Source organism: Eurosta solidaginis, chromosome 2 (assembly GCF_040869045.1).
Source record: "Eurosta solidaginis isolate ZX-2024a chromosome 2, ASM4086904v1, whole genome shotgun sequence".
In the NCBI taxonomy this organism is placed as follows: domain Eukaryota; kingdom Metazoa; phylum Arthropoda; class Insecta; order Diptera; family Tephritidae; genus Eurosta; species Eurosta solidaginis.
Window position 1 is genome coordinate 280,343,177 of NC_090320.1, and position 25,722 is coordinate 280,368,898.

A 25,722-nucleotide genomic window follows, 5' to 3' on the forward strand; every position below is an offset into this window, starting at 1 on the left:
GGAGCCAGCAGCTAGCCCCAGTTGAGTAATCTAAAACCAGCCATTTTCTCTCATTTCCATTAAAACTCCATACTCTGATATTAATATTTAGAATTGTATTTTTAAACATTGAATTGTGTTTTAAACTTTGAATATGCGATTTCGTAATTTGGCATTAACCATTCTATTTATGAAACCCAGCGATCAATTGTTATTGTATACAGTGAATAAAATTAATATTACTAGTTAATAATTCTGTCTTTATTATTTTCTTTTTATTTGCGACGCACACGGCCGACTTCCCCGGGTCCACATTGCCCCGCAAACATCATCCAATGTTTATATGCTCAGCACCAAGGATCTTAGTAAAGCCTTCTTGATCTATTTTCTCTCAATTTTTTTAACAATTTTTAGGGAACTATTGCTTATATTTGTATTTTCAGAAAATACTAAAATTTTTGAAAAGGGGTGTGGCACCGCCCCTTTCTTGTTGTATTATGTTTTCACTGTAATCGGCCTTTAAATTACGTTTGAAATTTAAAGTCTCTAGCTCACCGAGAAGGTACTTAAAACGCGATCTCTTAATTCCCAATTTCGAAATTCGTATCTAAATATTTAAGCTATTGCATAGATTTTATCGCGGGCTTGGCGGCTAAATCTAAAAAAACCGTAACGGGCATTGGTCAAAAAAGGTTCGAAAAAGGTTCGGTGTTAGCAACAAGCCAAATACATAAAATTGGATCTCTATCATAAAGTTAAAATTATAGTTAAAGTTAAAGTGAAAGTTAAAGTTAAAGTTAAAGCTAAAGTTAAAATTATAGTTAAAGTTAAAGTTAAAAATAAAGTTAAAGTTAAAGTTTAAGACAAAACTTGAATTAATATCAAAGAAAACAAAATGTTGCATAAATATTATAATTGCATAAGTTGATAATATGCAATAGCTTTACCGCGGCAGTCCCAGTTTTTTTATCTAATTATTTCGATCCGTGCGCCACCTTAGGGATTTTTTTCTCCTTTTTGTTCCTTTGTCCCAGCGTCTTAACCTATCTTATGAAGTTTCATGTTTGCAGCTCAATGAGAAGTTACTTAAAAATCGATCTCAAAACTACAAATTTCCAAATTCTTATCTAAATATTTTTATCTAATTATTTCGATCCGTGCGCCATCTAACGGAATTTTTCCCCGTTTCTTACATTTTATCGCTGTCTTAACCTATCTGTTAAGTTTTACGCTTTTAGCTTAATGAGAGCTTGCATAAAAATCAATCCCAGAATTCCCTCCCTTCCGTTTGATTTTTCTAAATATCTCAGTCCGTGCGCCACTTAGCGAAAATTTTTGTATCGTGTCGTCGGCTCTCGTCGACCTCTGAATTAAGCTCTAATTTTTTAGCCTCTAGCTCATCGAGAAGTTACTTAAAACCCGGTTTCAAATTTCCAAATTATTATCTAATTTTTTCGATCCGTGCGACATCTAACGGATTTTTTTCTGTTTGGTGCTTTGTAACGGTGTTCTAACCTATGTGTACAGTTTCACGTTTGTAGCTCAATGAGAAGTTACTTAAAAATCGATTGCAAGATTTGTATGAAAAACGGACAAACATTCAACCGACCTAATATAACGGAAGTAAAAACGCCAGGCGCTCGATTTACGAAAGATATGGCACTAAGCGCCAAATTAGTGAATTTTTTTTTTTTATATTATGATTTTCGGAGAAGGGTTCACTCACTTTAATCATAACTATATCCATATCTAGTGTTTCCAAATTAAAGTCACATGGATAAAATAAACATGAATAAAAGACAAACAAAAGAGTTTTCCTCTAGATCTGAGGAAGAAGAATACTTTTTAATCAAGGTTAAATGAATTGAAGTAAACGCTAATTATTTTGTTTACTCCTCCCATTATAGCTTGAGGAAGTTTTTGGGCAAATTACCTCATAAAATTTCAGGTATAATAAAAATTAAACAAACAGCGCCATGGAAATTAATAGATCATCAGAGTAGCTTATTAAAAACTAAGAATTTACCAACAAACTGATCGGAAAAACTATACATTTTTACATTTACGGAAAGCCAGCCGGTAAACTACATAAGGATCATTTATATTTTTTCAACAACAACAAGAAACAACCAGCACTAAAAATGAAATACTACTACAACCACATGAAGTACAAATATGGTGAACATACTTGCATGTACCTCAAACACTACAGTAAGCAAAAAATCAAATTAGCTAAACAAATGGAACAACTCAAATTTTTATTAGAATGTAAACGATACGGGCTTATACCGAACCATGTATCCAACACATTAAAAAGCACCATAATAGAAACAATGTCGGGTAAATTGAAACAACAAATAGATAAAACTAAACACAATTTCTTTCTAAAAATACTTAACATCGAAATTACACAAACAAATATTAACATAAAAACTAACAAAGATGCATTATACCACGCGCAACAACAAATACGTAAGACCCTCAGCAAGGATAAATTCGATGCAGTCATCGCAAAACAAAACATCCTTAGCAAAAAGATATGCAAGCAGAAAGAGAAGACACTGTCCTCCAAAATAGGGAGTCTCAAGCAGGAACAAATACAAAAGTTAGGAATCAATATTAATAGCGAATGGTTTGTTAATACTACAGAAATAGAATTTCCCGAAGATGTTAAGTGGTTGTTGTCTTTAGGCAAAAAATTCACTGTACCAACAACCAAGGATAATTTTTCAGCCATACACACGATAGCCGAGATGGAACAAGTTTTTGAGACATTAGAATCAGAAAATGAAAAAGAGGTAGCAAGGAACAAATTGGGCAGTAGAATAATGCAGTTTAAACGCAAACATAATCCCAGGGAAAAGTTCATACTCGAAACATACAAAAAAACGAAGGCTTTTTTAAGAAAATATAAAGAAGACATAGTCGTGACAGACGCGGACAAGGGTAACAAAACCGTCGTTCTATACAAATCGGATTACAAACTGAAAATGGACAAACTACTAGGTGATAAGAACACTTACAAAGTAATAAGAGCCGATCCTACTAACACATTACAGAGGAAAAACAACAACATGGTAAACGAACTCTACAAACACAAATATATCAGTTTAAGAGAAAAATATCAATTGAACAGTACAGCAGCAACCGCCCCACGTCTGTATGGATTGCCGAAAATTCATAAGCTTGATTGTCCTTTGCGGCCTATTGTATCGTCCACCAATGTTCCATGTTACAATTTGTCCAAACATGTAGGAAATATTCTCAAAACTTTAATTTCGACTGATTACAACATAAAGAATTCTTTAGAATTTAAAGAGAGATTAAACAATACAAATATATGTGATGAAGAAATGTTAGTGTCGTTTGATGTCGTCTCCCTATTCACTAACATACATACCTACCAACTTAGCTTCGAAAATTATAATGCGTAAATGGGAAGAAATTGAAAAAGGTACAAGCATACCGAAAAGTAAGTTCCGCAACATTCTGGACTTCTGTCTCCAAGACAATAATTATTTTACATACAACAACAAAACATACACACAAACATATGGAATGCCCATGGGCAACCCCCTTTCCCCAACTATAGCCGATATAGTAATGGACGATGTACTCATCAACTCCGTCATGGAATTAAAAGAACAACGCAATATTAATATTAAATTCATAGTGAAATATGTGGATGCCATTTTTGCAATAATAAAAAGAGCAGACGCGAATATTATTTTAGATACACTCAATAAATATCATACGAGAATAAAATTTACCATCGAAAACGAAGAAAACAATAGCATCCCGTTTTTAGATACACGCGTATATAGAGTCAACAACAACATAACATTAGATTGGTATTCAAAACGAACTGCTTCTGGGCGCCTCATAAACTTTATGTCATCGCAGCCTTTAAAATACAAAATAAATACGGCAAAAAACTTTATACATAAAGTATTATCAATTAGCTATCAACAGTATCATGACGCCAACGTAAGGGAAATTAAAAAGACACTTCAAACTAATAACTACCCCGACTACTTAATAAATAGTTTAATTGAACAAAAACAAATGAGCATAAGAAACACAACACAAAAAACACCAAATATAGATAATAATAACCCGACAAAGCAATACTTTAGCGTCACATATATTCCTAGGTTCACAGAAAACTTAACACACGACATTATAAATACACCTAACACGACACTAGCATACAGATCAAATTGCACTTTGGCTACTTGTTTTACAAAAACAAAAAGCCCAATAGAGATACACCAACAAAGCAACATACTGTATGAAATACCATGTAAAGGGAACCAAAACAACAACAATTTTTGCGACAAAGTCTATTTGGGCACGACCAAAAGGAAATTCGGCACGCGAATAGCTGAGCATGAAGCCGACATACATAAACAAAAGCCCAGTACAGCATTATCACAGCATTCAATAGACAACAATCATATGTTCGACTTTAATAACGCGAAAATCATAGATAAAGAAATAAGAACAAAAACCAGATATACATTAGAGAGCCTAATGCGGCAGTTACCCACGAACGTACGTAGAAAAAACGTGTCAGCTGACACGACCTATCTTATGAGTGTGCAATGTAAACGAAAACTCACCGACGTGCAACGCCCGTACGTACGTAGCCCGGAACGTAGACATCAAAACAATTTTGATTTTTTCCGTAAGAACGTGTCAGCTGATCGCTCTCTCACTGGACAGAGTTGCCTAGTAAACTTTTGTGCGCTAATTTTTGACCGTTTGCAATTTTATGCAAAAACGCCTAATTAAAGTTTGAACAATTGTGGAAATAATTCGAAATAATTATGTAAAAGTGCTGATTATAAATATTTAATATATTTATACTTATTTAATATGTATTCCGGCCTTTTACAATATCAAAAATTAAATTGGAAAAAGTTGATGTTTCCATAAGCATACATGCAAAATGGTCAATGGCAACAGTGCTTATCTGTAAACAATACACACACAAATATGTTATGTACATGTACACAGACGCACACATTGATTCCTACGGGCTTGAGAGTTCGGTCAAACATGCTTCGTACGACAAACGTCCTTACGTACGGCACACGTCGGTGGGTAACTGCCGCATAAGAATTCTGCAAAAAAGAGAAAAGAGTATAAATTTAAGAGAGGACAGTGACAATATTTCCGCTGCATATTTAGTTTGTCTATAATTTAAGTTTAGTGTGACAAGTGTACCACACAAGATGGTATCGATCTCTTTCCTTTTTTTATATTGTTGATTGTTTGTTTAGTTCAGTTTTAAATGTTCTAATATAATTTTCAACCACCACATTTTATTGTAAGTTAAAATAAAAATTCACAAACAAATTTTTGTTCATTGTTGTTACTTTTATGTTCAGTGTCATACAACTATATACATGTAAAATTAATAAAATTTATGTACCTTGTTGTTTTTTGGAAAAAAATAAATATAGCGTTATGCCCTTGAAAATACCAAGGAAATTTGGCGAAACGTCGGGCTGAAGGTGGAATAATCGTGTTTTATTTGCACCATGGAAATTAATAGATCAGAGAAGCTTATAAAAAACTAAGAATTTAAACAAACAGCTTTTGCTCTATAAAACTAACTAGAGAAAATTTCTTTGCAGTTGTTTATTTGCATATACATACATATGTAAGCGTTTGCATAATTTAATAGATTTATTAATTTTAGTACAATTATGTGATATGTGAAAAGTATTCTAGACAAATTGAATGAAAAAGGACGGAGCAACGCCCATTTTGAAATTTTCTTTTATTTTTGTATTTTGTTGCACCATATCATTACTTGAGTTGAATGTCGACATAATTTACTTATATACTGTAAAGATATTCAATTTTTTGTTATAATTTGACCTTAAAAAAAATTTTTTTTAAAAAGTGGGCGTGTTCATAATCCGATTTTGTTAATTTTTATTTAGCACACATATAGTAATAGGAGTAAAATTTCTGCCAACTTTCATCATGATATCTTCGACGACTGCCAAATTATAGCTTGAAAAACTTTAAAGTAACCTTATTTTAAAGGTGGGCGGCGCCACGCCCGATTTGGTCCATATTTGGAACACATATTACATATAGTCCGGTAGAAGTGACATCAAAATATTTTGGAGTTGGAGGGGGACAAGCATACGTGGCGCAGATTCGAGTAAAGTCTTTAGAAGGATTATGTATTGAGGACTTAGAGTGTAACAAATTGCCAGGAAAGATTCCTTGTAATAATGAGTCACTAAATGAACTAAATAGAATGAGAAATAATAGGCTATTAAATAGAGAAAATAAAATAATTTAAAAAAAAGTTTTAAGTTAAACGGTTTTATTGAAAACAATACTTACATTAAGTAGTAATAATACTAAAAGATAGAAAATAATTAGGTAGGTCCTAGGTACTAGTCATCACACTCCTCATCAATCTAGGGAATTGATCAGACAATTAAATAAAAGCATTGGACGCATCAAGTTTCTAGTAGTCATAAGCAGGGTTAGGATTTTAAGGCATTTGCCTATTTTGTCTGCTTGGTCCTATCTGTAAATGAAATCAAGAATTACGCGTTTGACATCTTTTTTATTAAAAATATAAATTTTTATTTTGCCATTAATTAGATTAGTTGAGCTGAAAGGCCGCGGTTTATGAATAAAACTTTCTTTTGGTATGTTTTATATTCATACACTTAAATTTTGGTCGATATTTCGACTTCAATCTGAAGTCATCATCAGGGACATATGGACATGTACGTTCGACTAAATTTTATCTTTTTTTATTTAGCGCCATCTGACATGAATAAGTAAGCAATGCAAGCAAAGCATCGGCCGCCGTGGTGTGATGGTAGCGTGCTCCGCCTACCACACCGTATGCCCCAGGTCCCCCCCCCCCCCCACGGGGGTCGATGGAGCAACGATGACCGTCACCCTGGAGGGACCGGACAAGTTAATGTCCCCCCTCTTGAATGCGGCCCGTTGCTACGTTAAATGGTTTTCCTTCCCGGCTCGGCCAGAGAACCAAACCTACAGCTGCTTCCGTTGCCTGAGTTTTGATCACCAGGTGAGGGACTGTGGGTTGAAGGCTGCCGTCTGTCGGAGGTGCGGACAGGAAGGGCATATTGAGGCAAAGTGCCCTAATGGGGTGCATTGCCGAAATTGCGCATTTAGGTGCAGACCCGCCGCATATCACTCGCCAGACATTAATGGGTTTAGTTCTTCAACTCAACTGTCAGGGAGCGTACTCCGTTGTGTGTGAATTGGGGGCGCGTATGGCTGATGAGTGTTGCAGTATTGCCCTGCTCCAGGAACCCTACACTACCAGTGGTGTGGTGAGAGGGCTTCCTGGAGGGTTTAGGTCCTTTTGTGACCTTCGGGGCAATGCCGCAGTTGTAGTGAATGAGCCTAGTTATGAATGCTTGTTCTTGAATGCGTCTGATTGGGGAGTATGTGTGAGCATTGAGGGCTCTTTCGTTAGAGCCATCTTTGCAAGCATATACTGTAAGTTTGGGGAACCCATGGAACCATATATCCAATACCTCGATACGGTGCTACTACTTGTGAGTAGAACGCCAGTTATCATTGGTATGGATGCCAATGCCGTATCCCCTATATGGCATAGCAAAATATCCAGGGCTTCTCCTGGATATGCTAGCCATGGACGGGGAGAGGCGTTGGGCGAGTGGGTACTCACTTCTCACGTTCATGTTGTGAACGAACCGAGTGAGTGGTACACATTCGATGGGCCCATGGGCAAGAGTGACATTGATGTTACTCTCATGAATGAGCCAGCAGCGAGAGCGTTCAGTTGCGGATGGAGAGTAAGGGGGGGTGAGGGGATAAGCGACCATAATCTCATTGAGATTGTGGTTGCTCCCCGTACCACCCCGGATATGCTTGGTACGCCTTCCGTAGAAGAGGAGATCTGTCAGGCGCCTGAGACGTCAGTTTCAACGCGCCCGGCATATTGATTCCGATGGTCTGTCCCGGCTCAGAAGTCAATTAAGTGTGGAAACGCGTGAATATAAGAGAATGATTGTAGAGGTAAAAGAAGAACAATGGCGCAACTTCGTGTCAGAAAATTCGAACGACCCCTAGGGACAGGTCTACAAGATCTGTAGGGGTCGCCGCCAGACCGAAGTTAATTCCCTCCGTGTAGGCGAGAGAACAATATCAACATGGAGGGAATGTTCAGAGCTGCTTATTGAAGGGTTTTTTCCTAGGGCGGAGGTCCAGGTAGCTCCCCTTGCACAGGATGTACCTGTACCTCCACTAGAAGTTGAAGATTTGGATTATGCATTTGGCCTGGTTAGGTCTAAACGGTCTCCGGGTTTGGATGGGATAAACGGAGAAATGTGCATGTGTTTGTGGAAGTTTATTCCGGAATACTTGGAAGCTGTTTATGATAAATGCATATTGGAGGGTTACTTCCCACGAGAGTGGAAAGCTGCTAGGGTTGTCGTCCTCTTGAAGTCGCCTGACAAAATAAGATCTGATCCTCGGTCTGATACCTCGGCAGCCTTCTTCCAGTGCTTGGTAAAGTGCTGGAGAGGGTTATGGTTGAGCGGCTTCAGGAGCTAGTTGGGGGTAACCAGTCGGATAGACAGTTGGAAAGGACGCAGCATGGAAGACGCCTGGATGCATGTCCAAGACTGTGTTGAGAGAAGCTCCAATAAATATGTCTTAGGCATATTTATTGACTTCAGGGGGGCGTTTGACTACCTGCGCTGGGATAGGGTTATCGAGCGGTTAGTGGAGCTCGGCTGCCTAGAAATTGCTTTGTGGCAGAGCTATTTCTCGGACAGACGAGCTACTATCGTTGGTGCCTGTGAAAGTGTAGAAAGGGAGGCGGCTCGAGGTTGTCCGCAGGGATCCATCTGTGGTCCATATATATTGAACATGATGATGGACTCCTTGTTAAGGCAACTCGAGCATCTTTGCAAACTCTGCGCCTATGAGGATGACCTCCTGTTATTAGTGGAGGGGGATTCTCGCGCCAGCATTGAGCATACCAGCGAGTCACTATTTCAAGTAGTGGCTGGTTGGGGCGCCCATGTTGGCGTAGATATCTCGGTGGACAAAACTGTGATGATGCTGCTCAAGGGCAGATTGTCACAGAATCGCCTACCGGTTGTCCGCATCGGCGGGGTCAGCATCAGATATGCGACGAAAGTCAAATACCTGCGGCTGACAATGGGTGAGCGAATGAACTTCCTGCCACACTTGGATGCTGTCAGGGATAAGATGCAGAATGTTTCGGGGCAGTTACGACGTATCATTCGGAGTGACTGGGGCCTGAGTCGCCGTGCCGTTCGTACAATATATCGTGGCCTATTCGTAGCATGTGCTACTTTTGGTGCCGCCATATGGTACCGAACGGTCATGACTGCTCATGGTCAGAGGCGCGTGCTGAGCATACAGAGGTGCATGATGCTCCCATGCTTGCCCTTGTGTCGTACCGTTTCCACGGATGCGATGCAGGTGCTTCTTGGTGCACCCCCTCTTGACCTGGTGGTTATACAGCTTGCTGTTTCTTTCAGGCTGAGAAGGAGGGCAAGTTTGCCGCTGTTGGAGGATGAATGGGCCGCCGACGATAATGTGGATAGTGCATGGTTACAAAATACGCGTCGATTAGAAGGGGTGGTTAGAGGGAAGTGGCAGTAGCGCTGGGACAATAGTCCCAACGGCAGGGTGACGTACGGGTACATCCGGGACGTTTCATTTGTGGCGGAAAATCCAGACTTCAGATTTAATCTGAGCCTGGGTTTTCTGCTTACGGGTCATAGCCTCTTAATGCATTCTTGCATAAGAGGAGCTTGAGCGAAACGGAGGGGTGTGTATGTGGGGCTGCATGTGAGGATTGGGTGCATGTGTTGTGCGAGTGCCCGGAGTACTCTGACATAAGGGATTTGGGTAGTGGTGGGGTTAATGTTGAAGAAGGCAGGGTTGATGTTAGTGGAGCGCTCTCCACTAGTCGGACTATTGATTTGCTCAATAGGTATGCTTTGGAGGTGTTTAGACGGAGGAGACGTGGTGGTGATCGTGGTGGTTAATTCGTGTGTTTGTTCGTGGATGTGGGGGGTTCTAACCCCACCTCACCCCAAGCCGGCCGGTCCGGAGTAGGTGGATACTCCACCGGAAGTGGCTTCGGCTGCGAAAGTCATACCAAGACTTTAAAGTGGTACCACGGGGAACAGATAGCCCGCGGAGCTTGCTCCGTTTCTGTTCGGTTGCGGTTGGCCCCTTTGGGAGCATCGTGGTGGCTGTGGTTGATATCCGAATGCGGTAAGAGTTGGTCAGCTCGAATGTGGAGTTGCATTGCAACCGGGTGCCATGACCCATAGAATGGAAGAGGTGTTAGATAGGCCTCCAACCCCACCAAGGTGATGATGTGTCCACTCACATTATCGATTGGTACCAAGGTAAGCGAGCCTTGGGGGCTGGTCAGACCTGCTTTGACCTGTGTACTTGGTACATACGTGAGGTTAGGTCTTCGAAGACAGATACTCACGTAAAACCTACACTCGCTGTACGCTGATTGTAAAATCAGCTTAGAAGAAATAGGTATTGGTATGATCAGCCAGTTTCCTTTAAATGCTATGCACTTGGTGGACCTTGGTGTCACAGAAAAAATTATTTCATATCTTCTTACATCTAAAACAATTCAGAAGATAAGCCTGCAAGAAAAAAACCAAATGTCTTCCTTACTGACTTCATTCATATCTTATATGAGTTCGCAAGGAAACCTCGTGAAGAGTTTAAAAGATGGAAAGCAGTAGAATTCCGCCAGTTCCTGTTGTACACTGGTGCATTATCATTTAAGAATTTCGTATGTGATGAATTCTTTAACCATTTTCTTCTATTACATTGCTCATATCGTATGCTAATGTGTAAAAAACATGTTTCATCTAACTTACCTACCATACAAGAAATGCTTTCCGCCTTTGTAGTAAATTTTCCAAAATTTTATGGGCATACAAGTATCACGTATAATGTTCACAACCTCCTACATCTTACGGACTGTGTAAAGAATCACGGATTCCTAGGAGATCTCACAGCATACAAGTTCGAAAACTTTATGAAAATTTTGAAAAAAGCAGTCAAGAAACCTCAATCCATCTCTCAGCAATTGTATAGCAAAGTTTACCACTGTGATATATCAATTAAAAAACCCAAAACTGGGCTGCAACTCAACGCAAAAGGGGAAGTTATAGCGTACGCAGTGGAGGATCTTTATATATCTGCAAAATTTCCTGATAACTTTTGTGCAGTACCGCATTTGCTCCCTATATGTATTACCAAAATCAATTCGAATGAAACATTTGAGGGGAAACCATATCCTAATCCACAGATTTTGTATTCGGAACCCGTCCCATCGCTGGATCTAGGAATATGTGTTATTCCTTCTCAATTTGATAGTGTACAAAATTTTCAACTAGAAGACATTTATACAAAACTCATGGTTTTGCCATATGAAGAAAATTTAGTTTTGCTGCCTATACTTCATCACTGCTCTTAAAAATACAACGAATAAACATATAAAATAAACTTCTGTAAAATGGATGCACAACTTGGTGGAATGGTAGATGTCATGCGAGGTCTCAAAAACGAAATTTCGAATCTTATTTGTAAGTCACTTTTACGAAATGCTCATTTGCATTTTTTTCTCTTTTAAGGTAAAGTACAATCGCAAAATGATACTATAACACAGTTAGCAGCGGAGGTCGCTATGTTAAAATCTGTTCTTCTGAAAACTGCAGCAGATCAACCAACATATTATCAAAGGTTTCCTTTAAAATCCGAGGAGGAACTTATCCAGTTTGAGAAGGAAATAACAGAAGACAACAGAGCTGCAATGCTAAGAGTTTTAATTTCACACTTTAAAAACAGTTTCTTTGTGTTTCTTTAATATAACGATTTTAATTTTGTCTTTATATTTACAGATTGTCAGTTTGAAAAAGCTGATTATACCTGGAGGGTGGAGTAAAAATGTGGAGAGAATACTTGCGACCGAGGTTGTTCTACAATATAATGTGGATGGAAAGAACTCCAAGAAAAGGCTGCGAAATTTCCCGAAACTGCTCGAAATACTTTTTGGTAATATTGACTATTATACGGCACAAAACTAAACAAAGTATTTATTTTTGCTTAACTTTCTTATCACTTTAGATGCGACAATTGTGGATGGAAAAACATTTACAGATTTCCTGAAGCACCTACGACATGGACTGCGGTGTGTCAAAAATAAACACTTCAAAAAACTATGTTTAGAAAATAAGGCAAATTAAAAAATGTATGCAAATATTTACTTAAATACATATGTGTTCGCTTTAGTTTTAATAACTTTATGTAATTACTTTTTATGTATTTTATTTTAAACTAATACAAAATAAATGAAATTAAACAAATAAAAATGGGTTACGTAATGTGATTTAGCAACGCATTACGAACCCGCTTTCAAGTAATGCATTTAATCAGCGTTTTTAAATCTTCATTTGGAATACGTTAAGGAAGTGCTTTTAGATACAAAAAAGGAATGGGTTGCGTAGGGGGGTCTGTCGACGCATTACAAAAGCGCTTTAAAGTAATGCAATTAATCAGCGCTTTTAAATCTTCATTTGGAATACGTTCAGGAAACGCTTTTAGCTACAAAGTAGGAAGGCGTTATAACATAGCATCTAATCATGCATTACAAAAAGCCTTCTTAGTAATACAAAGGCAAGCGCTTTCGCCTAATGACATGCCTGTGTTAATATAATCGGTGGTTTCATGAGGTTGGTAATGTGTTCCACAACATTCGTTGGATTACAAATCCGATTCTAGGTAAGCAAAAATTGTGCTGCTAAGCAGTATGTACGTAAACAAATCAATCATCATCTACACATGTACATACAAGGCAACGGAGAGATACTCAAAAACACATGTAATCATCAGCCGAAGTAGTACTCACATATACACACGCATATGCCTATGCGAGAGACTATAAACTACAAATACACACGCATATAGCTGGTAACCAAGTTGAAGATTCTAGAGGGAGAAACGTCTAGACATTTTTAGAAATATGCGGACAAGGCAACAGAGTAGTCAGTAAACAGTTTGAATTAAACACGCTATCAATTGCGAAGTGAAGAGTTTTTGTGAAGTATAATTGTACTACTCCCAAAGTAATCTAATAAAGACCATTTTGCATTATTCGAAAATTTAGCGATTCGAACGTTTGCTGAAGGTGTAATTTAAGCAGAGATTCCCTAAATTCTTTACAATATATATATATATATATGCTATGCTATTTACGTAGGCATTCGTTGAAATTTGGAGCCTCTAGCCCTTAAAATGGGGCAATGATTACGAAAAATGTCTTATCTGAACAATCGTTTGTGGGGGATATATGCCATATATACGACCGATCTCATCCATTTTTTTAGACAACAATATGTGCAATATATGAAAGCAAATGATGAAGTTTGAAGCTCCAACCTGAAAAATTGAGGAAGATATGACGAAAATCCTCTTTTTCTGAACAATCGGTTGTATGGAGTATATGTGCTATAGCGGCCCGATCCGGCCGGTTTCGACAAATGTCTAATCGGACACCTAAATACAACCGCTCACCAAATTTTATCAAGATATCTCTAAAATTTGTTTGCATACAAACAGACAGACGGACAGACAGACAGACCGACAGACGGACATGGCTAAATCAAATCAACTCTTCATCCTGATTATTTCGGTATACTTAATGCTGGGTCTATCTATTTTCCTCTAAGGACTTACAATTTTGGGATTCGTGACGAAATTAATATACCATTTCATTTTCATGAAAGGTATAAAAAGCCTACCTCTAAAACTTAGAGGGGGTATGCAGATTATCAATGCTTAGCATCACGGGAGCCCTGAAAACAACCCCGACGGCTGCACTGTATGCCATTCTGCACATTCTGCCTGCAGACCTGGTACCAAACAACATAGCGTTAACAACTGCCAGCAGTCTCAGTGCCTCGGGGCAGCGTGAGTGCCGATCATACGGCTATAGTAGTATAGTGTCATCAATCACAGGATGAACAGATTACCTGATTCCCTATCTGCGCTTCGAGGGCGATCTTAAGGCCACAATAGAGGTGTATGGTTGCCCAAATGGCGGACGAGGCGATATATATGTACACAGATGGTTCCTGAGTAGTGGAAGGAGTAGGGTCTGCGGTATACTGTACTGATCCGGAAATGAACAGATCCTACAAGTTGTCAGATTACTGTAGCGGTTTTCAAGTGGAAATATTAGCCGAAACCAAAGCAGTAGAAACACTGCAAGAGAATACCTTAAACTGCAAAGGTGTTAACATTTAAATTTACAGTCAAGCAGCAATTAAGGCAATAATCTCACATAATATAGCATCTAAATGCGTTTTAGAGTGTAAGCGGTCTCTGGAGAGAATCGGGACAGGGAGAAGCATACATCTATATTGGGTCCCAGTGCATATGGGAATAGATGGGAACGAAAATGCAGATGAACTAGCTAAAAAGGGGCATCCCTTGAAGCTTGCTCCGTAGACGTGCCAATTAGACTGGGCGAGATTAAGAGAAGGCAAGAGGTGCACTTGATCGACCAAGATGTAAAATGTCGAAGATTATGTGTAGGTCTTACAATCTTAGTCTAACAAAGTTGGTTCTATCATTAAAAAGAGAGGACTGCAGACTCATGACGGGTGCGGGTTGGAGGAGGAAACGATTGAGCAGGTTTTGTGCGCATACCCTGCGGTTGCCATGTTAAGATCCGACCTATTAGGAGTGGTACAGCTGTCAGATCTAGAAGCAGCAAGTGGCTTAAGTCCTAGAAAGCATCTAGTTTTTGCCAAGAGGACGGAGTTATTTTATAACAAAGGTCCTGGTTTTTGATAGGGTTTTTCAGTTTGGTCGTTAAAACAAACTTCTGGTAACACTACAGACTCATTCAGTCTATGTGAGGTCCTCATGGATCGGCCAGTTCAACCTAACCTGGCCATGGTAAGGGATGCGGTATGCTATGATATCAATAACAAATGCATTGATTTCCATAAGTTTGGTTGGATCAGCTGTTTTATACCGATATGGATCGGTCAAGTTTGCCTCACTTATTTCGCTATTTTCTGTTTGGCTATGTAAACGAGGGAACTTTAATGCGATGTTTTAAGTTTGATCACAACCTAAGGCATTTGCATGCGTAACACTTTAATTGCCTACAACCAAAACAAAAAATTTTTTTTTAAATCACAATTACATATTTTTTTTTATTTATTTATAACAAAAAGAAATATTGCCATTTGGATTGCTTATTGAACTGTACCATATCTCAGCTGCCGTTCCGAAAACGCGTAAATTCTATGTTTTCACGTGAGCTAGGTTGTTTATGAACTCAGTTTAGGTGAACTCAGCATACGATTTAAAAAAACACCTGGTAATTAATTATACCTCACATAACCCATAAAAGCTCTAACATCATCATGATTCATATTTGTGTATAATGTTGGATAATAGCGCTTCAAAGGTTCCATCGTACCTGATAGCACCGCATAAAGTTTTTCTCCCGCAACGGCCGGTGCACCAGAATCTCCCCAACACGTATCACTTGTGTGATGTGTTAAACAAATCGCTGTTGTTGGCAACTTTTTCTCTAACGCCTCATACAAACTCGCACAAACGTCCCTTCGGTATAGTTCAAATTCAGCAGATTGGAGCATATGCGAAGTTCCCATAATGTCTGCAGCTTTCGAACCCCATCCGCTAACTCGCAATTTTACGTCCGGATTTATATCAGTTTCGCAAATAGATATTGGTTCTATTGTTTTACTCTTGCTGAAGCGTTTATCCAATACAATCACAGCTAAATCAATGTCTACCATTTCTGCATTGCAATCACGTGGCCTAAGTATACGCACCCCTTTGCGAGATAACTTTGGTTTATCTAAATTGTCTATACCAGCTGCTACAGTGATGTGAGTCGCATCTAAATCTTCCATGCAAACTCCAGATGTAATCACTTTCAAGAAAGTGATTAAAGCTCCAACGCAATGATACTCCTTATCATAATATATTGCCACCAAATATTTGCTATCAGTTATATCCCAATCACTGCCACCTTGAATGCGATATTGCGAATTAGTATTAGTAAAAATGCAGTTAAGGAAGAAAAAAAGAATCGCGAGAAAATTGCGTAAATACATTTTTCTTTTAGATTTTCCGTCGTTTTTAAAGTTTAAAGTGAAGGAAGTTGAAATTTGTGGGTTCTATTTATACAAAATTTTGTTGTGAAAAAAAAGAAGAGTTTTGAATTGGAAAAAGACAGCCTACTAAATTTTTGTGTTTGTAGCAGCATAAGTGTGACAAGAAAACAAGAGGTTTGTCTAGACATTTTTTATACTCAGCGTGATTTGCAAACAGGTTATATTAACTTTGTTTGGGTAACTGTTGGTTGTACAAGTATAAAGGAATCGAGATAGATATACTTCCATAGATCAAAATCATAAGTAAGGTTAAGGACCACGCCCACATTTATATAAAAGATTTTTAAAAGGGTAGTGGACGAATAAAATAAGCTATATCATTGCAAAAAAGAGATTTATATCAATGTTATTTCATTTCCCAATTGGATTTATAACAATTAATAGGAAAAACTTCAAATTTAAAAAAAAGGGCGTGGCACCGCCCCTTTTATGACTAAGCAATTTTCTATGTTTCGGGAGCCATAACCCGAAGAAACACTAACGGATCGTAATAAAAGTGGGTACATAAATTTTCCCTATAGCAGAAAATATTTCTAGTAAAAATGGACCGGATCGGTTAAAGACCACGGCAACTTAGATATAAAACAAGTAAGGAAGGTTAAGTTCGGGTGTAACCGAACATTACATACTCAGTTGAGAGCTATGGTGACAAAATAAGGGAAAATCACCATGTAGGAAAATGAACCGAGGGTAACCCTGGAATGTGTTTGTATGTATCAAATGAAAGGTATTAAAGAGTATTTTATGAGGGAGTGGGCCATAGTTCTATAGGTGGACGCCATTTAGGGATATCGCCATAGAGGTGGACCAGGGCTCACGATATGGGTATCAAATGAAAGATGTTAATGAGAATTTTAAAAGGCGTGGGCTTAGTACTATAGGTGGACGCCTTTTCGAGGTATCGCCATAAAGGTGGACCAGGGATGACTCTAGAATGGGTTTGTACAATATGGGTATCAAATGAAAGGTGTTAATGAGTTTTTTAAAAGGGCGTGGGCCTTGGTTCTATAGGTGGACGCCTTTTCGAGATATCGCCATAAAAGTGGACCAGGGGTGACTCTAGAATTTGTTTGTACGATATGCGTATCAAATGAAAGGTGTTCATAGTCATAGTCGGATTTCAGCGTCAGTACGTGAACTGAGTTTAGTAAAGATATATCGATTTTTGCTCAAGTTATCGTGTTAACGGCCGAGCGGAAGGACAGACGGTCGACGGAATATAAAAACACGGCGTGGCTTCCACCGATTTCGCCCTGTTAGAAATAAGTTATCGTCCTCGACTCTATCCCCTACCAAATTTCACAAGGATTGGTAACTTTTTGTTCGACTTATGGCATTAAAAGTAACCTAGAAAAATTAAATGAAAAAGGGCTGAGCCACACCCATTTTGAAATTTTCTTTTATTATACTCAGTTGAGCAGAGGTCACAGAGGATATTAAGTTTGATTGGATAACGGTTGGTTGTACATATATAAAGGAATCGAGATAGATATATACTTCCATATATCAAAATAATTAGGATCGAAAAAAAATTTGGTTGAGCCATGTCCGTCCGTCCGTCCGTCCGCCCGTTAACACGATAACTTGAGTAAATTTCAAGGTATCTTAATGAAATTTGGTATGTAGATTCCTGAGCACTCATCTCAGATCGCTATTTAAAATGAACGATATCGGACTATAACCACGCCCACTTTTTCGATATCGAAAATTTCGAAAAACCGAAAAAGTGCGATAATTCATTACAAAAGACAGATAAAGCGACGAAACTTGGTAGATGAGTTGAACATATGACGCAGAATAGAAAACTAGTAAAAGTTTGGACAATGGGCGTGGCACCGCCCACTTTTAAAAGAAGGTAATTTAGAAGTTTTGCAAGCTGTAATTTGGCAGTCGTTGAAGATATCATGATGAACTTTGGCAGGAACGTTACTGCTATTACTATATGTACGCTTAATAAAAATTAGCAAAATCGGAGAAGGACCACGCCTACTTTAAAAAAAAAAATTTTTTTAAAGTAAAATTTTAACAAAAAATTTTATATCTTTACAGTATATAAGTAAATTATGTCAACATTCAACTCTAGTAATGATGTGGTGCAACAAAATACAAAAATAAAAGAAAATTTCAAAATGGGCGTGGCTCCGCCCTTTTTCATTTAATTTGTCTAGGATACTTTTAACGCCATAATTCGAACAAAAATTAACCAATCCTTTTGAAATTTGGTAGGGGCATAGATTTTATGACCTTAACTGTTTTCTGTGAAAATGGGCGAAATCCGTTGATGCCACGCCCAGTTTTTATACACAGTCGTCCGTCTGTCCTTCCGCATGGCCGTTAACACGATAACTTGAGCAAAAATCGGCATATCTTTAATGAACTTAGTTCACATGCTTACTTGAACTCACTTTATCTTGGTATGAAAAATGAACAAAATCCGACTATGACCACGCCCACTTTTTCGATATCGAAAATTACGAAAAATGAAAAAAATTCCATAATTCTATATCAAATACGAAAAAAGGGATGAAACATGGTAAGGTAATTGGATTGTTTTATTGACGCGAAATATAACTTTAAAAAAAACTTTATAAAATGGTTGTGACACCTACCATATTAAGTAGAAGAAAATGAAAAAGTTCTGCAGGGCGAAATAAAAAATCCTTAAAATCTTGGCAGGTACTACATATATAAATAAATTAGCGGTATCCAACAGATGATGTTCTGGGTCACCCTGGTCCACATTTTGGTCGATATCTGGAAAATGCCTTCACATATACAACTACCACCACTCCCTTTTAAAACTCTCATTAATACCTTTAATTTGATACCCATATCGTACAAACTTATTCTAGAGTCACCCCTGGTCCACCTTTATGGCGATATCTCGAAAAGGCGTCCACCTATAGAACTAAGTCCCACGCCCTTTTAAAATACTCATTAACACCTTTCATTTGATTCCCATATTGCACAAACAAATTCTAGGGTCACCCCTGGTCCACCTTTATGGCGATATCTCGAAACGGCGTCCACCTATGGAACTAAGGATTACTCCCTTTTAAAATACTCATTAACACCTTTCATTTGATACCCATATCGTACAAACGCATTCTAGAGTCACCCCTGGTCCACCTTTATGGCGATATCTCGAAAAGGCGACCACCTATACAACAACCATCACTCCCTTTTAAAACCCTCATTAATACCTTTAATTTGATACCCATATCGTACAAACACATTCTAGAGTCAACCCTGGTCCACCTTTATGGCGATATTTCGAAACGGCATCCACCTATAGAACGAAGGCCCACTCCCTTTTAAAAATACTCATTAACACCTTTCATTTGATACCCATATCGTACAAACAAAGTCTAGAGTCACCCCTGGTCCACCTTTATTGCGATACCTCGAAAAGGCGAACACCTATAGAACTAAGGCCCACTCCCTTTTAAAATACTGTTACGAATATTAGCAAAACTAAGGAGTGCTGCCAGCTCTAAGCCGATCTAAGCAGTGACGTGAATGCACATCAATAATTCAATCATTATGTATCTACATAAACGAATCAATAATTGCGTCTACACATATGTACACATTCCGACGAGCAACATTTACATACAAGGCAGCGAGAGATGAGATGTCACACACCGATGAATTTACTTATACGCTTATGTGTGTGCGGGAGACTGTAAACTACAAACACATGCATATACCTTATCTGAGTTGTCACAAGAGAGAGCAATAATTTGTGCACGTAGTTGTGGCTGGCGATTTTGTAGCCGAAACAACTAGTAACTTCTGGAAATCGAAGAGCCTAGAAGTATGCAGCGTAAACTATAAAAGCGATGCAGGCGAGTAAGAAGTAATTCAGTTTGATTTGAGTTGTCAAGCAGTTGCGATTAAGACGATATCTAGCGAGCAATAGCAGTATTATTTTGAATAGTAGAGTTTCATTGAGCTATCAATCAGTGTGGTTATTAAGCAAGCTATTCGTTGCACAGTTGAGTGTATTGTGAAGTACCTTAATAAAGGCCATTTTGCATTATTACAAATTGGAGTTATTTATTCAACAGTTTAGTGATTCGAACTTAGCAGAGGATTGCAAATAAGAGGAGTTGCAAGTAAATTCGTTACAATTGGTGTCAGAAGAGGAATTGTTGAATAAATTCCGAAGATTGGGAATACAACTTGGACATGGCAAAGTTCAGTGAATTGAAGATCCAGCAACTGAAAAAGGAGTTGGAAAACCGGGGATTAAATACAACTGGGAATAAGATCGAACTTCAAGCACGGCTACGAGAGGTAATGGAATCGCAAGGAATTGATGTGGACGAGTTTGTCTTTTATCCTGATGGGGACGAAACAACAACAAAAATTGAAGAGAAAAACGAAACATCGCAGACAGTTACGAGCACAGACTTGAACATGATATTGGCTGCAATAACTGCTCAAACATCGACAGTGGCATCTCAGCTGGAATCGCAGGAGACACGTTTAACATCCAAGATGGAAGAACAGAAAACGTATATGTCATCACAGATGGAATCCCAAGAGACACGAATAACATCGAAGATTGAAGCACAGGAAACACAAATTTCTTCACAACTTGACGAACAGAAGACGTATATGGTATCCCAACTGGAATCGCAGGAAACCCGTATAACATCACAATTGGAAGAACAGAAGACACATTTGGCGTCTCAACTGGAAGCGCAAGAGGCACGTATATCTGCAATGTCGGCACAAATTTCGGAACAGGTATCATCGCAGCTCTTTGTGAAACTGGAAGAACAGGATGCAAAAATTTTACAACTCGAGGACAAAATTGATGCCGAAATAGAAGCGTTAAAAGGTCGTATGGAGCAGTTACAACTAAACCGCCCAGCTGTTTCAGCGAGTAATCCAAAGGTAAAGACACCATCCTTTGACGGTTCTGTTCCTTTTCAGGTCTTTAAGCTACAGTTTGAGAAGACCGCAGCAGTGAACCAATGGAATGCTGAAGATAAAGTTGCAGCTCTGTTCGTGGCACTGAAAGGGCCTGCCGCGGAAATCTTACAGACTATCCCAGAGTACGAGCGGAACCACTACGAAACATTGATGAGCGCTTTAGAGAGACGTTACGGAAGCGAGCATAGGAAACAGATATTCCAAATTGAGTTGCAAAACCGCTACCAAAAAGCAAATGAGACATTGCAGGAGTTTGCTTCAGATATTGAAAGATTGGCTCATCTTGCAAATGCAGACGCACCCGTGGAATACACTGAAAGGGTAAAAATCCAGAGTTTCATAAATGGCATACGAGATGTGGAAACGAAGCGGGCTACATATGCGAATCCAAAACTAACGTTTGCTGAAACGGTATCGCATGCACTGACTCAGGAAACAGCCTCACTTTTGAGTAAGCCAGCGTACAAAGCTCATCGCGTGGAAGTGGAAAAGCCAGACTGGGTAGACGCAATTTTGGAAGCATTGAAGGGTACGCAGCAGAAGAATAATGATGCAGTCAAATGCTTTAAGTGTGGAAAGCCAGGGCATATTGCGCGTTATTGCAACACCAACCCTAACAGTTCCAACAATGTGGGTGGTCGTAAACGCAGAGCAGAAGGAGATGAGCAAATCTCCAAGAGAAATCAATCGTTAAACTAAAGCGAGTCAGCAGCAAGGGGCGACAGCTGACTCCCTCAATTGAATGCCCCATAATCTCTATCTCACACATTGGAAGAAGGTCGAGCAATCTTACTGTCGGAGGAAATGTGGATGGAAAGGAACGTTTACTGACTGTAGATACGGGTGCATCTCATTCCATCATTCGAGCGGATTTAGTCAACAAGAAGATAAGACCATTGCATGGAGCAATATTGCGTACAGCCACTGGAGAAGACACCCAGGTAATTGGAGAAGTAGAATGTGAAGTAGCAATCGGGAACGTCACGGTACTATACAATTTTATAGTGGCAGATATTGTTGATGAAATCATAATTGGAGTGGACTTCTTAATCAACCAAGGCATCAAAATCGATATGCAAAGCAAGACGATGCGATATAAGAACATGGATGTGCCACTTAATTTCGGCTACGAGAGAGGCTACAGTAGTAAACGAGTGCTGGTGGAAGAGAGTCAGCAAATACCACCAAAATCAGAAGCAGTCATCTGGGCAAAGGTTGATGGAGATTGTGGGACAAACAAATTGTGGGTTGTCGAAGCAGCAAATAAATCAGCACTGAACATACTTGTAGGAAAAACCCTGGCTATGACAAAACAAGATGGACGTATTCCGGTAAGAGTACTAAATGAGTTCAAGTCACCATTCAATTTGACCAAAGGAGCTATTTTGGGAAGATGCCAAGAGGCCGAAGTAGTTATTAACTGTGAACAGCTCCAGGAACACGTTTCATCTAGTAATACTGATCTTTCAAATGATATCACGGCATGGACGCATGGGCTAGAGGAAGCCTATCAGAGTAAGGCAAAACAACTGCTCATAAAATACGCGAACATATTTGACCAGGATGGTTCCAAACCAGGCCGCACCAATGTTGTGAAACATCAAATTGACACTGGAGATGCGAGACCGATCCGTCAAGCTCCACGTAGTGTTCCACTGGCGAAGCGGGAAGTTGTGAGTCAAATCATTCAAGAAATGAACGACAGCGGCGTCATCGAACCATCAGCTAGTCCATGGAGCTCACCGGTAGTACTTGTAAAAAAGAAGGATGGAAAAGTGAGGTTTTGCGTGGACTACCGGAAGTTGAATGACGTAACGAAAAAGGATAGCTACCCATTGCCAAGAATTGACGACACTCTGGACTCGCTATCTGGTACGAAATGGTTTTCCACGCTGGACTTGAAAAGCGGCTACTGGCAAGTGGAGGTGAAGGAGGAAGATAAAGAGAAAACAGCCTTCAGTGTCGGTGATGGTCTTTGGCAATTTACAGTGATGCCTTTTGGACTTTGTAATGCACCAGCTACTTTTGAGAGACTCATGGACCAGGTACTGAAAGGACTACATTGGAAAACATGCTTGGTGTACCTGGACGACATCATCGTATTGGGCAAGAACTTTGATGAACATCTTAAGAACTTGGAGGAAGTTTTCCAGAGAATAGCTGGCGCTGGTCTGAAGTTAAGTCCCAAAAAGTGTGCGCTGTTTAAAAAGGAAGTCAATTATTTGGGTCACAAGGTAACGACAGAGGGCATCTGCACTGCGAACGAAAAAATAGAGGCTGTACAGGATTGGCCAAGACCACAGGATCTACATGAATTGAGAAGTTTTCTTGGGCTGTGCACATATTACCGCCGATTTGTACCAAACTTTTCCAGCGTAGCCCATAGCCTCCATGAGCTTACAAGAAAAAACAAAGCTTTTGAATGGAAGAAGGAGCAAGAAGTGGCTTTCCAAACATTGAAGGAGCGTTTGTGCACTGCCCCAATGTTAGCATATCCGATTCCAGGAGCAACATTTATTCTAGATACAGATGCAAGTGGATATGCTATAGGAGGCGTTTTATCACAACTGGTCGATGGACAGGAGAAGGTAGTTGCATATTACAGCCGTTCGATTGGAAAACCAGAGAGGAACTACTGTGTTACGCGGAGAGAGCTGTTGGCATTGGTAGAGTGCATTAAACATTTTCACAAATACCTCTACGGCCAGCGATTCCATGTCAGGACAGATCACGCAGCATTGAAATGGCTTCTGCAGTTCCGTAATCCGGAAGGACAATTGGCACGGTGGATCGAGCGACTTCAAAGCTATGACTTTTCCATTGAGCATCGAAAAGGTAGTACCCATGGAAATGCCGATTCAATGTCACGAAGGCCATGTAGTTTGGAATGCAAGCACTGTTCAAAGGCCGAGGCTAAAGAAGACATTATAGATGTCCGGCTAATGACTATAACGTGTACGGATGAATGGGACAAGGAACAACTAAGAAAGTGTCAGCTAGAAGATACAGATCTGTCACATGTTATGCAAGGGCTCGAACGAAACGAAAGACCAAGCAGAGAGGATATGTCAGCAGAGAGTCCCATTGCGAAGTCATATTGGGCACAGTGGAACAGTTTGGAATTGATATCCGGTTGCTTGCATCGAGTATGGGAGAGTGAGGATGGTCAGTGCAAGAAGAAACTTATAGTTGTTCCCAGAAAAAGGATTCCTGACGTGCTCAGCGAGTTGCACAATGGTCCAAGTGGAGGCCATCTTGGAATCACGAAGACACTCGAGAAAATTAAGCAGAGATTCTATTGGGTTGGTTGCCGTCAGTCGGTCACCGAGTGGATTGCCAATTGCGAGGTATGCAACAGAGCGAAAGGGCCCAAAACCCGAAGTCGTGGCCAGATGAAGCAGTATATTTCAGGTGCACCATTTGAAAGGATCGCCATGGATGTCGCAGGTCCATTTCCTACTAGCAACCGCGGAAACAAATACGTACTGGTGGTTATGGATTATTTCAGTAAATGGCCAGAGGTATACCCAATCCCAAACCAAGAAGCAGAAACAGTAGCAGAAGTGGTTAAAAACGAATGGGTTGCAAGGTATGGTGTACCAATGGAGTTACATTCTGACCAAGGCAGGAATTTTGAATCAGCTGTGTTCCAAGAACTGTGCAAGAAGTTGGGCATTCGAAAAACACGGACAACTGCATTGCATCCTCAGTCCGATGGTATGAAACGTTTCAATAGAACATTGGAGGAGCATTTAAGGAAAGTAGTCGACAAGTACCATAAGGACTGGGATACACACATATCATTATTCTTGATGGCCTACCGATCGGCAGTACATGACACAACGGGCCAAACTCCCGCAAAGGTAATTTTTGGCAATGACCTTCGACTGCCAGCTGATTTGAAGTATGGGATAGATGCCGATGCGGAGAGGAATGTCAAGAAATCCACTGATGTCTTAGAAGAAGAGCTGAGAGAGATACACGATCTGGTAAGGCAACGAACAAAGATTATGAGTGACAAGATGAAAGCGAGGTACGATAAAGCAATTAATTCGGAAGGGTTTCAGGAAGGAGATTTGGTGCTGCTATACAACCCACAACGAAAAAAAGGTTTGTCCCCGAAATTGCAGTGTAACTGGGAAGGCCCATACAAAGTTGTAAAACGGATCAACGATGTAGTGTACCGCATACAAACCACTACCAAACCACGAAACAAAATGAAAGTGGTTCATTTGGAGAGATTAGCAGCGTTTAGATCGAGAGATTTGTCTGATCGGGACGATCAGACTTAGGTGGAGGGCAGTGTTACGAATATTAGCAAAACTAAGGAGTGCTGCCAGCTCTAAGCCGATCTAAGCAGTGACGTGAATGCACATCAATAATTCAATCATTATGTATCTACATAAACGAATCAATAATTGCGTCTACACATATGTACACATTCCGACGAGCAACATTTACATACAAGGCAGCGAGAGATGAGATGTCACACACCGATGAATTTACTTATACGCTTATGTGTGTGCGG

At 39.6% G+C, this 25,722-nt stretch overlaps 2 long non-coding RNA genes across 4 annotated transcripts in view; both read left to right on the forward strand.

Moving 5' to 3' along the window:
- The window catches only part of LOC137241047 (uncharacterized), a 46,137-nt gene extending 33,739 nt beyond the window's left edge, over positions 1–12,398 (forward strand). The window contains exons 2-3 of the long non-coding RNA XR_010949897.1: positions 11,934–12,087; positions 12,160–12,398. This is a non-coding gene — a long non-coding RNA (uncharacterized lncRNA). The remainder of the gene's footprint in view (positions 1–11,933; positions 12,088–12,159) is intronic.
- Positions 1–25,722, forward strand: part of LOC137241046 (uncharacterized) — a 285,496-nt gene that overhangs the window by 210,699 nt on the left and 49,075 nt on the right. The gene's annotated exons all lie outside the window — the stretch shown is intronic.